Raw genomic sequence first — 15,000 nt, 5'->3', positions numbered from 1 at the left:
TCCTTGACCTCTGTGACCTCATCCACTTCCGACCTATCTGCCTCAGAGGGTCATGCTTGTTTTAACCTTTACGTGTATTCATTTACCAGCCGTTTTTATCCACACTGACTTGCGAAATGAGCATTGAGACACAACATCATGAGACATTCAAAAGTGATTCAATACAAAGTTCCAACTAAGCCCAGACTACCAGATTACCCGCAGAGTTTTATATTTCTGAAGTCCTTGGATTGAGTTCAATCATGACATGGAGCAACTCTGGATGTGGAGACTCCACCCTAACAGGAATGTGTTGAGTGATGTCATGAAAACCACATTTTCAAGAGGAAACCGAAATGATCATTAAATATAAATGTGCTTGGAAAGGACTCACGTTATGTAACATGTACATACACATCATTTTATATGATGCGGTATAAGAGTAATATTGTAACAATGCTAATAATATTAAATGCAATGCAGTTGGTGTTTGTTCCCTGTAAATAGTGTTTGACTAATATGTGTATAAAACATGCAAACTGTGTGTTTAATGTGCATTTTTCATAGTGAGACATATAATGTTTATTATACACTTTTGTCTGTATTCATAATGTTTATTAAAGATGTTCACCCCTGTTCAAAAGGCCCAGGTATCCTTAGATGTTATGGATAATTCTGACCAATCAGATTGCTTAGTGCTTAATGTTACATCCCAGGGCGTATCTTTCTTTTATTTCCTTGTTACATCTGTGGATGTAGAAGTTGCATGTATATTGACTATACATTGTTTGTATGTTTTCTGTTGTTTCCCTTGTGTTCCCTGTCATCCCAACCAGGTTAATTTACATCAGCTGTAAGTAATTAAGATCGAGTGCTGAGCAGCTCTGATTGGTGCACTACCAGAAGAACATGGGAATAAAGCTGAGGTGGAAAGTCTGCTAGGAGAGACTCTTTCCTCCTGCCCCAGCGTTGATAGCCTTTGTGTTTTAATGCTGTTGTTAATTGGAAACTACAATATGATAAACTTACTCCAATTTAAACATTGTATTATAAGTTCCTTTGTTGGGTGTGCGATCTTTTCCACCCGTTGGTATCCACGGAAGCGGGCGGTAGAGAGGTGGGCACCATTTTCTTTGTTGTTAAACCTGTTTTCTGTTGTTTATTGCTAGGTAGGGACTGAGGCCAGATTTGTTGTTATTTTCTATTTCTTTGTCTGTAAGGGTAAGTAGTTTGTGCCTCCCTTTCAGCTAGACTCATTTTGTTTGTTATTTTGGCCTGGGCCTTGAATACTTTCTGCTTCCCTTTTGTTTTGTATTTAATAGAGGACAATAAAACTTGTAAACTGTTTTCGTAACCTGTTGTGGTTATTGTTGGCTGGGACAGGAGTGAAGACTTCCAAACACGTTTTTTTTTTTTCTCCTATCTTTAAGTTCCTTATAAATTGTTAGTTTTCTTCCCGACCCCTAGACGGGGAGGAAACGTAACAATTGGGGGGTCGTCCATTCATCTATTGAGACATTACAATTGGGGGCTCGTCTGTTCGTCTATTGAGACGTAACAATTGAGGGCTCGTCCGTTCGTCTACTGAGACGTAACAATTGAGGGCTCGTCCGTTTGTCTATTGAGACGTAACAATTGAGGGCTCGTCCGTTCGTCTATTGAGACGTAACAATTGAGGGCTCGTCCGTTCGTCTATTGAGACGTAACAATTGGGGGCTCGTCCGTTCGTCTATTGAGACATTACAATTGGGGGCTCGTCTGTTCGTCTATTGAGACGTAACAATTGAGGGCTCGTCGCTATTGAGCGCAATTGAGGCTCGTCGTCTATTGAGACGTAACAATTGAGGGCTCGTCCGTTCGTCTATTGAGACATTACAATTGGGGGCTCGTCCGTTCGTCTATTGAGACATTACAATTGGGGGCTCGTCCGTTCGTCTATTGAGACGTAACAATTGAGGGCTCGTCCGTTCGTCTATTGAGACGTAACAATTGGGGGCTCGTCCGTTCGTCTATTGAGACGTAACAATTGAGGGCTCGTCCGTTCGTCTATTGAGACGTAACAATTGAGGGCTCGTCCGTTCGTCTATTGAGACGTAACAATTGGGGGCTCGTCCGTTCGTCTATTGAGACGTAACAATTGGGGGCACGTCCGTTCGTCTATTGAGACGTAACAATTGGGGGCTCGTCCGTTCGCCTATTGAGACTTAACAATTGGGGGCTCGTCCGTTCGCCTATTGAGACATTACAATTGGGGGCTCGTCCGTTCGTCTATTGAGACATTACAATTGGGGGCTCGTCCGTTCGTCTATTGAGACTTAACAATTGGGGGCTCGTCCGTTCGTCTATTGAGACATTACAATTGGGGGCTCGTCCGTTCGTCTATTGAGACATTACAATTGGGGGCTCGTCCGTTCGTCTATTGAGACGTAACAATTGGGGGCTCGTCCGTTCGTCTATTGAGACGTAACAATTAAGGGCTCGTCCGTTCGTCTATTGAGACGTAACAATTAAGGGCTCGTCCGTTCGTCTATTGAGACGTAACAATTAAGGGCTCGTCCATTCGTCTATTGAGACTTAACAATTGGGGGCTGGTCCGTTCGCCTATTGAGACTTAACAATTGGGGGCTCGTCCGTTCGCCTATTGAGACATTACAATTGGGGGCTCGTCCGTTCGTCTATTGAGACATTACAATTGGGGGCTCGTCCGTTCGTCTATTGAGACTTAACAATTGGGGGCTCGTCCGTTCGTCTATTGAGACATTACAATTGGGGGCTCGTCCGTTCGTCTATTGAGACGTAACAATTGGGGGCTCGTCCGTTCGTCTATTGAGACGTAACAATTAAGGGCTCGTCCGTTCTCCTATTGAGACGTAACAATTTGGGGCTCGTCCGTTCGTCTATTGAGACATTACAATTTGGGGCTCGTCCGTTCGTCTATTGAGACATTACAATTGGGGGCTCGTCCGTTCATCTATTGAGACGTAACAATTAAGGGCTCGTCCGTTCGTCTATTGGGACATGACAATTGGAATCTCGTCTTTTTGTGCACATTCTGTAAGTCTTTTTATTTTTTTGTATTGGCTGTTTTTGAACTTTGAGTGGGGGAAGAGATCCCATATTAGTGAATTAGTTTATCGGCCACTTTAGAAGAATTTGACCGATGTAGAAAGAAGGATCTGATTCTAATTGCAGATTTCTTTAATATATCAGTTCCCAAGGAAGCCAAGAAACAGGTGTTAAAAGATAATTTATACCGTAAGTTGGTATCTTACCTGAACGCTCCGGGGAGGGTGCGGGTAATGCAGAGTCGGGTGGTGATACCTCATCTGTTAAAATTTATTTGGTAAGTAGTACAAAGGTCCCTCGTGAAGATCTTAAAGATGCAATTCAATTGAAAGAATTGGATCTTGCTTTGAAGCAACATGAACACAAAACTCAGCTTCTGCGTTGAGAGCTTTGGGAGATTGAGGCAGGTCGGGATATTAAACTGCGAGAATTCGAGCTTGAGGCTCAAGCCTTGCGCAATAAACCAGTTCCATTACCTCGATTAAGATCTTTCTCTGATAGTGGTGCTTCGCAAGCTAAATTTGTTGTCAGTAAATATGTCAAATTAGTACCTCCATTTCGCGAAACGGAGGTTGATTCGTATTTTACTGCCTTTGAACGTGTTGCTGCTAAATTAAATTGGTAGAGAGACATGTGGGCACTAATGTTGCAATGCAATCTCGTAGGCAAGGCTCAAGAGGTGTGCTCAGCTTTGCCAATAGAAGATTCATTGGACTACGATATTGTAAAGGCTGTGGTTTTGCGAGCTTATGAATTAGTGCCGGAGGCATATCGACAAAGATTTAGGGCTTGTTCAAAAGCATTCGTGGAGTTCACGAGAGAAAAAAGAACACTTTTTGAGAAGTGGTGCTTGGCCAGCAAAACTACAACTTTTGAGGAGGACTTAAACTTCACTGTTGTGTGTCCGAAAGTCTTGTAGTGTATTTAAATGAGCAAAAAGTATCTAAAATTTCTGAAGCAGCGGTTTTAACTGATGAATTTGTGCTCACCCACAGAACTGTGTTTCCCTCTGTTCGTTCTGTTCAAACTCCATCAGTGGGTGAGAAAGTAAGGAAGGAATCACTGTGGGTTAGTGTTTCTAGAACTGGCCATGACTCTAAGTTCATCCCGAAAAATGCTGCAGGCAAAAGACCATGCTTTTACTGCCTTGACCCTGACTATTTGATCTCAGATTGCAAAGCATGGAAGCAAAAAATGCCACTAGCAAATCTAAAAGTGTTTCATTTGCACAAACTCTCTCTGATCATGATGTGGATCATCCTTGTTTACCAGCTACCTTTAAGCCATTTGCAATGGAAGGCACAATAGCCCTTTCCAATGACACTGAGTTTAGACCGATTATGATGTTGAGAGATACGGGGGCAGCACAGTCATTAATTTTGGAGAGCGTGCTACCTTTTTCGGCTGAGTCATATACGGGCAGTGATGTGCTAATTCGTGGTGTGGAATAAGGCTGTATTTCAGTACCTTTACATCATGTGTATATAACCTCTGAACTCATTACAGGTGCAGTGAAAATGGGAGTACGTTCACAGCTGCTGGTTGAAGGTTTGAGCATGATATTAGGTAATGACCTAGTTGGTGGAAAGGTTTTTCCTCATCCCAATGTGTCTGCTAAACCTGACGCTTATGACCAACTGATGTCTCTAGACAGTTTCCTTCTGTTTTTCCATCTTGTGCCGTAACTCGTGCTCAAGCAAAGAAATTTGGAAATGTAGTTGACATTTCAGATTCATTCCTAACTACTCAGGGAAAGATGTTTATTACACCCCAGCATCCAGGAACTGCTGAGCCTTCCAACCCAACCCTACAGCCCATAAAGGTAAGCTAAGAGCAGTTAGCTGCTGCGCAAAGGGCAGACCCAAATTTGGCAAGATGTATTGACGCTGTAGTAGATAAGTCACAAGTTCCTTATAAATTGTTAGTTTTCTTCCCGACCCCTAGACGGGGAGGAAATGTAACATTAATCTAAACCCCCCTCTATTTCAGCCGGTCCTTCAGGTGCCACAATTGAAATAGAAGGGGGTTTAGATTAGGCAGTGATTCAGATTAATTTGAAACCCTCAGAACTGTGTGTGATGACACTTATGTGAAAAGAATCACCAGGCAGTTTCCGAGTTGGTTCAGTGAGTTTATTGTATATCACTTTGTTGGGAATATATGTGTGGCTTTTACATGCACGCATGTCCCGAGGGTTAACTCAAAAGTACTGCCAAAATAAACAGGTGTTAATCTAAACATAAACTGTCACTTGTGACTTTGCATATGCTCAACACTCACGTTCTGTTTTCACTTCAGGCACGTGATGCTGCAGTAACATCAAGCAATCTGATTGGTCAGAATTATCCATCACATCTGAGAATCCCTGGGCCTTTTGTAATAAACCCAAAATGAAATTCCTGTCATCTTTTACTCACCCTCATGTTGATTCAAACCTATTCAGAATAGTTTTTTTAATCTAAAAAAAAAAACAAAAAACATGAATATGGAATAAATGACTGATTAGCATGAGGTGTAATGTGTCTAAATAATAATTATTATTAATAATAATTTGCCTGTTTGAAGTCTTCACTGTGTATTTTCTATTTACTGTTAAAGTTTCCCAGTGTCATCATTTAGATGTAAATTATTGAACGCACCGCATCTGACTCGGCATACAGCGCTGTCGCGTGAAACTGTTACTTTTCTCAGCGCTGTACAAGATGAACCAACCACAGTCTTTTGTGATTACCAAATAAGCACATTTGGTTATTTCATTTATTATACTTGCTATTATGTATCTAATTAGCCAAAATACTGTCCCGAAATTGTATAAGTGTAAAGTGTATTTCAATTGATAAGGATAAAAATGTAGTATTGATTTGTGATTTAATTATTATTACGGCACGTTATTATAGGCTACATATAAAGTTAAATGGACTGAAAAAATATCTTTATTTTAACAATTTCAAATTGAAATGAACACAAACTGTATTTTGAAACTATATCTAAAAGTACAAATCTGAAAGTAATACGTATGTGGGCCAAACACACTGTCAGGGCTGGACTGGTTATCTGGCATACCGGACATTTTCCCGGTGGGCCGACGCACTTTGGGGCCGATCGGGGCATACTGGCTATCAGGAGAACTGAGCGGGCCAGTGTGTTGGCTGCAAAACGGGCCGCGATAAGCTAAAATGAGCCGCCGTGTTATGCAGAACAGACCACGAAACGGCGCTACGATTTGCGGAAAAGGACAGCGAACACCCCCCGCTCAACTTTACATAGGGCCAGTTGCTATGTAAAATCCTGGGATGATTTCTTGCTCACTGTAATGTTGATGGATTCGGCTCATATCTGGGTTACTATGTACGACATTTTTCTAGTCATTTTTTATATTTGTTTTTAAACATGTATAAAATCATGACTACTCGCATGAGAAGAGGACTCTAGTCATGTCAGTGACCTTATAAAAGCTGTTTTATACTACATGGGGTAGGGGCGCCCTCATGGGGGGGCGGCCATTTTAGTCACATGACCAGCTGAACACCGCTGGCTTAATCTCAGTAACCATCTTGTTATTGGACACTTTCACTCCTGGATTAAATGAATCATGGTTGATTGTGAAAAGTGACTTAATGGCATCTGTAACTGAAAACTGTTGATTTTGAATGATGCTGCATCCACACCACTAGGTGTCGCTGTAAGACCAAGATGACACGAGCGAAACGTTACTGAGAGCACCTTTAAGTTCATTAGAACTAAACATGTTGACAGAGAAGAAAAAGTCAAAACTTCATCCTCACAGGTAAATAAAATTATAATAATAAAATCAGCATGGTTAGATGTAATTATGATTTGTAAAAATTTATTATAAAAAATATTCTATGGAATTTGTAATGAAAAACAATATCCTAAACACATGTAGAAATAACAAAAACAACTTCCATAAAAGTGACTTTTATTGCTGAAATGTACAATATTTTATATTTTTGGAGGCTAGTAATATTAACCTTTATTATACAGTATTTGTGGCAAAATACCGTCGTTACATACTCTCAGTAACAGATAATGTTACTATGAAACAGAATCTGAAACATTTCCCGAGGTCCGGTGACCTCATTGCTGGCTACGGCCACACTCTCATTGGCTGATTTTCGCACTGGTCACATGACTGCCACAGCCGGAGAGAAAGCGACAATCGTTGCCAGCTCTCTCTGTCAGTCTCAAATAGTCCGGCGAGCACCGGGAGACCCTCAGTCAGCAGACGAGATGATGACGAGCGGCAGAGCGCAGTGACCGTCAAACAGCCGCCCAAAAGCTGAGCGCGTTTTTCGGTGTGGTGGTGTTCCTCAGGATGTGTGTGTGTGTGTGTGTGTGTGTGTGTGTGTGTGTGTGTGTGTGTGTGTGTGTTACATTTACATTTACGCATTTGGCAGATGCTTTTATCCAAAGTGACTTACAGAGCACTTATTACAGGGACAATCCCCCCGGAGCAACCTGGAGTTAAGTGTCTTACTCAAGGACACAATGGTGGTGACTGTGGGGATCGAACCAGCAACCTTCTGCTTACCAGTTATGTGCTTTAGCCCACTACACCACTACCACTCTGTATACACGTGTGTGTGTGTGTGTGTGTACATGTGAGTGAGTGAGTGAGTGTGTGTGTACATGTGAGTGTGTGTATACGTGTGTGTGTGTGTGTGTGTGTGAGTGTGTGTACATGTGAGTGTGTGTATACGTGTGTGTGTGTGTGTATACATATGTGTGTGTGTATACGTGTGTGTGTATGTGTATACGTGTGTGTGTATGTGTATACATGTGTGTGTGTGTATGTGTATACATGTGTGTGTGTGTATACATATATATATATATATATATGTGTGTGTGTTTGTGTGTATATACATATTGTGTGTGTGTGTACATGTGTGTGTGTGTGTATGTGTATACGTGTGTGTGTGTATGTGTATACTTGTGTATGTGTATACTTGTGTATGTGTGTATGTGTATACATATGTGTGTGTGTATGTGTGTGTGTGTGTGTGGGTGTATGTGTATACATATGTGTGTGTGTATGTGTATACGTGTGTGTGTGTGTGTGAATGTGTATACACGTGTGTGTGTGTGTGTTTATGTGTATACGTATGTGTGTGTGCGTATATGTGTATACGTATATGTGTGTATACGTACGTGTGTGTGTGTGTGTGTGTGTATACGTGTGTGTGTGTGTGTGTATACGTATGTGTGTGTGTGTGTGTGTATACGTATGTGTGTGTGTGTATACGTATGTGTATGTGTGTGTGTGTGTATACGTATGTGTGTGTGTGTGTGTGTGTGTGTGTATGTATGTGTATGTGTGTGTGTGTGTGTGTGTGTATATACATATGTATGTGTGTGTATGTGTGTGTGTGTGTATACATATGTGTGTATGTGAGCGTGTGTGTGTGTGTGTGTGTGTGTGTGTGTGTGTGTGTGTGTGTGAGTGTGTATCACTTTGTGGGGACCAAATGTCCCCATAAGGATAGTAAAACTCGAAATTTTTGACCTTGTGGGGACATTTTGTCGGTCCCCATGAGGAAAACAGCTTATAAATCATACTAAATTATGTTTTTTGAAAATGTAAAAATGCAGAAAGTTTTCTGTGAGGGTTAGGTTTAGGGGTAGGGTTAGGTTTAGGGGATAGAATATAAAGTTTGTACAGTATAAAAACCATTATGTCTATGGAAAGTCCCCATAAAACATGGAAACACAACATGTGTGTGTGTGTGTGTGTGTGTGTGTGTGTGTTGTAAAATTGCTCTAAGTTACAGCACCCAAGGACGATTTCTGGGAAAAAAGCCAAGATATCAACAATATACATCAGTCTCCAGAAACACCAGAGCCGCAGTCTCTGTCACAACACTTTCTCCCTTTCGTCATCATCCCCACGCCTGAGCTTCTCTGAGAATATGGAGGAACTCGTGTATGGTAGTTAAAAGCTCTCCCACTAAATTGGTGCGAGCCCCCAGAAACCAACCAAAAGATGATGGGCCCCTCTACCACCAAAGCTTGCAGGCTCAGCTCACCTGGGCTCAACTCTCTGAGAGAGCCAAAACACAAGGGTACAATCTTCCGCTCTCAATGAACAACAGATAACAGCTCTAATTGATGTGTATCGGGAACCTGCTGTGCCAGTTGCTTTTGTATATGTGTATTTAGAAAGACTAAGCCTTTCTAAATACACATGGCGAAAAGATTTAATCTGTCGCCTATTAGACATCAATCTGACATTGCTGTGGTGCCAAAAACTGATACTGTCAAGTTAACCTGTCATTATATTTCAACATTCATATAGATAATCCCAAACGCATCACTGCCAAAGAACTTAAAACAGTTTATAAACACATTTGATCTGAGTCAACATGTAGATGGATCACAGATATTACCTACCATCTGGTAGGGACTATCATTTATTTTCCTCAGTCCATAATATTTATTCTAGAAAATATTTATTTTATAAATCTATATAAGTCCCTCATTTAATCTGTTTTGGGTTGCTCAATTGGAAACATCTTCGTCTAGGATCACGCCCTGGTGAGTTTAGAGGTGTTGCCACTTACAGAGAAAAATAAATCATGTAGACTTTAATGGATCACTTTTGCAAAATACTTCATTCCAACAAATGTTAAAGACTGAAATCAATGTTAATATGGAGACCAACTGGTCTTCATTATCCTGTGGGCGTGGCTTGGGAGGCACTTAAGGTGGTTCTTAGGGGTCGGATCATACAGTATGCCTCATTCACCAAACAATCAAAGCACGAGAACTCGTGGAGTTGGAAGGGTGTATGGGTATAGGTGCCGAATGTCTTCTAATGGCCTAATAGAATTGACCCGACTGAAATACAGATATAATGCTATTTTGTCATGGAAGGCGGAGTTTTGGCAGTTCAGGCAAACTTTGAGTTGGGGGACAAAGCAGGGAAGCTTTCGGCTAGATATATAAATAATATAGATATATAAAGTCTTTTTCTACCATTCCCGCAGTGAAAACCTCTAGTGATGAAATGTTTACCTCAGCCATTGATATTAATCCATCCATCCATCCATCTTCAACTGCTTATCCGAAGTCGGGTCGCGGGGGCAGCTGCTCCAGCAGGAGGCCACAAACTTCCCTATCCCGAGCCACATTAACCAGCTCTGACTGGGGGACCCCGAGGCGTTCCCAGGCCAGTGTGGAGATGTAATCTCTCCACCTAATCCTGGGTCTTCTCCTCCATTTCGGCCGCTTGTACTCGCGACCTAGTTCTTTCGGTCATGACATTGATATTAATAATACATTTAAATAATACTATCTTGATCTCTATAGTTCCACATCTTCGTCTACTGATGAAGATATTAGAAACTTAGTGGAACCATTAGATCTTCCTAAACTGATGACTGAGCAAAACAATTCTCTTGATTCTAAGATAAGCTTGGAGGAGTTGGGCAAGGTAATTAAGGCCTTTCCTACAGGCAAAGCTCCAGGGCCAGATGGCTTTGCCGCTGAATTTTATTGATCTTATGCTACAGAACTGGCTTCAGTTTTGTTAGAAGTTCATACAGAATCATTAAAGAATGGAGAGCTTCCCCCAACCATGACACAAGCCCGGATCATTCTGATTCTTAAAAAGGACAAAGATTGTAATAGCGTACCGTCCAATTTCCCTGATCCAGCTAGACCAGTGGTTCTCAACCTTTTTTGAACAAACACCCCCCTGACCTCTTCATGATCCTCTTAACGCCCCCCCAAAAAAAACAAAAAAAAACAAAAACACTTCAGAAATACTATTACAGCCAAACAATTGCAACACTGATACCTGAAGCCTGAGTTTTTGGTAAAAAAAAAAAAAAACTGAAACAGAAGTTTCTTATTGTATTTAAACTACATGTAAAAGCCTCAAGTTGAGTAATATTGTGTTTGGAAAAAAATGCAAAAACACATGGATTGTTTGAAGGGTATTGCAAATGTATTTTCAAACAAATTCAGAAATTCAAACAAATTCAGGCTCACACACACATTTTTTTAAGATGAACCAATCACGTGAACAATAACGTAACTAACCTAAATGGCCAATGAAAAAGCAGCGGTTGTTCGTGCACTCGATTAGGCAATATATACTAGGCTTCAAATTTGCATAGCCTACAAACGGTCATTTGATTTCAAATGACGAACAAAGACGACAACATCTCGGCCACCTGAACTGAACCGAAGAAAAAACGACGTCAAAAACAGCCACTTTTTTTGTATTAATTACGGTCATTAGTGTGAGCCCTGAGCACTAATTATGCGCCTAATTATGTATTCCGCGTCATGTACAGAAAAAGCCGGTGAAAGCGCGCCTCTATTTTGCGCTGAAAATTCTCCGCCTCTTAAAAGCATGTGTAACTTAGGAAGCGGCTCTCCTGGCATATCCTCCTGGTGAAGTGGCAGCAGTAATCCGAGCAAGACGAAGACATAGGCTAAGGAGAAGAGCTGAAAAGATTTTTGCGCAGGCCGCCTGTTGAGTACCTCTGAGTAACGCCCCCCATTTGTGCCTGAGCGCCCCCTCTCTGCTGCCTCGTTCACACCTCCCCCAACACTGTCCAAACGCCCCCTAGGGGGTGGTACCGCCCCCGTTGAGAAACGCTGAGCTAGACGTTACATTATTGTCAACATTTTTGTCTAATCGATTAAGTTATGACATCTCTTATACATAAAAACCAGGTGGGGTTTATTCAGGTCTCATAACATTAGGCGTTTCATCAATATCATGTGGTCAGTGGCGAATGATCAGACTCCGGTCACTGTCATCTCAGGTGATGCCCAAAAGGCGTTAGATATGGTAGAATGGAATTATCTTTTTACACTGTAAAAAGTGGCTACCTGCAATTATTACTTTGAAGAGTTATTTCTTCCTATGCTTCAATTGTTTAAATAAACCTCTTTTTATTTCTCCTCGAGGCATCATGACTCATCACAAACTGATTTGTTCTTCATGACTGCATTGATGAATTCAGCAGAACACTTGTTTATTTGAGATGTACCACAAACAATCGTGCCGACACAGTTCTGTCTGAGTTTGGTTTGGCATTATCCCTCTGGGGTCTGAGGGTGTTTTGGGCCCTGGAGAAGTTTTGACATGCCTTGACATTTGTGCTTTTTTCAGTTGCTTAAAAACACATTAATGGCTAAAGTCTGATAACACTGTATTCAGCACAAACTGGGCTAAAATAATATGTGAGCTACATGTGTGTACATGTTTGTATTTTTGAGAAAATAATGTTTATGCATGGTTTTTGAAACAACTAAAATGTTAAGTCACTGAAATAAGGTCATATAACACACACTAAACATTTGTCCACAAGACTTTTGAGAACTTGATCTTGTAGCCTAGAGTTTGTGCTACACAATGATGTGAAAAGCATCCTGATCACTCATTCATACAAAACAATATAGTCATTTAACCTTTGTAAGACACTTTTACCACGCTTGGCACGTGGATACCATGGCAATGATGTCATACGCTTGGCATGTGGATACCATGGTAAAGATGTCATACACTTGGCGCGTGGATACCATGCCAATGATGTCACACGCTTGGCATGTGGATACCATGGTAAAGATGTCATACACTTGGCGCGTGGATACCATGCCAATGACTTCACACGCTTGGTACGTGGATACCATGCCAATGACGTCACACGCTTGGCACGTGGATACCATGCCAATGACTTCACACGCTTGGCACGTGGATACCATGGCAATGACGTCACACGCTTGGCACGTGGATACCATGCCAATGACTTCACACGCTTGGCACGTGGATACCATGGCAATGACTTCACACACTTGGCACGTGGATACCATGGCAATGACGTCACATTCTTGGCTCGTGGATACCATGGCAATGACTTCACACGCTTGGCACGTGGATACCATGGCAATGACTTCACACACTTGGCACGTGGATACCATGGCAATGACTTCACACGCTTGGCACGTGGATACCATGGCAATGATTTCACACGCTTGGCACGTGGATACCATGGCAATGACGTCATATGCTTGCCTCATGCACCACTCATTCTGGTTACAGGCGATCCCGATTTTCTCAAACAGGCTGGTCACATTGTGGCAGAAGCAGAGCCCATCTTGACGGGTGAAGAAGCTGGAAAAAGATTGGCGACGCTTCCTCTGATCTGCGATTTGTACACTTTCATCCACAGCTTGAGCCTAGCTGTCAAAAGCTCGGCACTGGACTTGGTGAGACCAAGATCTCTACTCAAGTCGTTGTTTTTGGTTGGGGTAGAGTGGGTTTCTCTCCTCAGCTCCACCTCTGAAACTGTCATCTGAATCTACAACGTCTTCCTCGCTCTCGGACTTGCTGTGGATACGAGTGGGTACGGGGAGCTCATGGCAGAGTGGCATCGGGGCGAAGGATGAAGGAAGATCTGGTGCATTCTTGCCAGTCCAACGTTTGGAAGGGTCCACCATGCAGAAGTAGCAGTTGCTGGAGAGGTCAGTGGTTTCCCGCCAAATTATTGGGATAGCGAGCTTCATGGCTCTCTTTTCCCCTATGTACCATCCTACAAAAATGCATTTATGTCACCCATGACTAACGTGTAAGAGATTCTCATTTTTCATACATGATATTTTTTTTTATCAATAAAATTAAAAACTTTTACAATTGAAAAATTAAAAAAAATGTATAACATAAGATTCCGAGCAGCAATTGTCCATCTCACATCCAGAGTTGTTTTGCAGTGCCCGCAGGTGAAATGAGGTACCCAGGGTTTGTCTTGATCCCCGACAGGCATGCCGAAATATGCCTCGTAGGCCTCACCCATCAGCAGATGCTTCCATGAGTACTTTTTCGCTCTTGTCTTGATAAATTGGCCGCAGACATGGCAAAATGCGTCTGCTGGATGCTTCTTGATGCCATCTCAGAAAAATGCAGATATGTGCCCACTTAGACAGCTGGAACTAAACTGAACTGGTGGGCTTAAGACCCCTTAAAATGATGTTATTAAAATACATATGTATCAACTATGGGCCATGTTATGTACTTACTCAAGGTTCTGTTGAAGTTTTGATTCATAAAGAGAACAAATATGCTGCAAGTCCTGTTTGGAATGTTCTTGGAGTTGTGCTCCACTTATAATGCCACCATAATTTATGAGTTCGACTCTTGCCATCCCCCGAGGGACAACAGATGTTTCCGAGGAGGTCAAAAGACATACTTCTCTAAAGAAAGGACCACCCATCCATCCATCCATCCATCCATCCATCGTCAACCGCTTATCCTGTGTACAGGGTCGCGGGGGGCTGGAGTCTATCCCAGCTAACATTGGGCGAAAGGCGAAAGGACCACCCGTGTTTCTTAATTAAATCAGTAACTGCAGTTATGCACATGCATTTTTATTAACTAATTCAGAAACATATTTTATTTAAGACCGTTAAGAAATCGATTATAACAATATCTGTGACATCACTGGTCAGTGGTCACCAACCAGTGAGGTCACAATGGGCCTAGCCATGTGACCTCACTGATTTCCATTGTCAGAGATTTATGGGTAAAATTGAAACTTCTGGCGCCAAATGAACTGATGGTTCAGTTGGTTCACGCTGCGTTGTTTTATTTGGTCCGTGCCATGACGTCCTTTGGGTGGCGCTAGCAAACACGTCCTCCCTGTGGTGTCGAGTTGGTCCATTGAGCCGCGCAGATGACCGGTCACGATCTCTGTAACACCGTTTCGTCCCACATTTGGTGTGTTTGGCTTCCCATAAAAATGCCAATAACTGATATGATAAATAAATTAACTGTGGGTGTGTGTGTGTGTGTGTGAGTGAGAGAGAGTGTTGTGTGAGTGTGTGTGTGTGTGAGTGAGAGAGAGTGTTGTGTGAGTGTGTGTGTGTGTGTGTGTGTGTGTGTGAGAGAGAGAGTGTTGTGTGTGTGAGTGAGCGAGTGAGAGAGAG

General features: G+C 42.0%; 1 protein-coding gene and 1 long non-coding RNA gene across 2 annotated transcripts in view; both read left to right on the top strand.

The window, feature by feature from the left end:
• LOC127630226 (uncharacterized) overlaps positions 1–1,297 on the top strand; it is an 18,936-nt gene extending 17,639 nt beyond the window's left edge. Inside the window, exon 5 of the long non-coding RNA XR_007968833.1 lies at positions 1–1,297. This exon is cut by the window's left edge and continues 153 nt beyond it. This is a non-coding gene — a long non-coding RNA (uncharacterized LOC127630226).
• An 11,882-nt stretch (positions 1,298–13,179) lies between these two features.
• Positions 13,180–15,000, top strand: part of LOC127630202 (endothelin-converting enzyme-like 1) — a 208,553-nt gene continuing 206,732 nt past the window's right edge. The window contains exon 1 of the mRNA XM_052107678.1: positions 13,180–13,542. The gene's annotated coding sequence lies outside the window, so the exon portion shown is untranslated. The remainder of the gene's footprint in view (positions 13,543–15,000) is intronic.

The sequence above is a fragment of the Xyrauchen texanus genome, chromosome 36 (genome assembly GCF_025860055.1).
Source record: "Xyrauchen texanus isolate HMW12.3.18 chromosome 36, RBS_HiC_50CHRs, whole genome shotgun sequence".
NCBI lineage: Eukaryota > Metazoa > Chordata > Actinopteri > Cypriniformes > Catostomidae > Xyrauchen > Xyrauchen texanus.
This window is presented reverse-complemented; position numbering and strand designations above follow the sequence as displayed.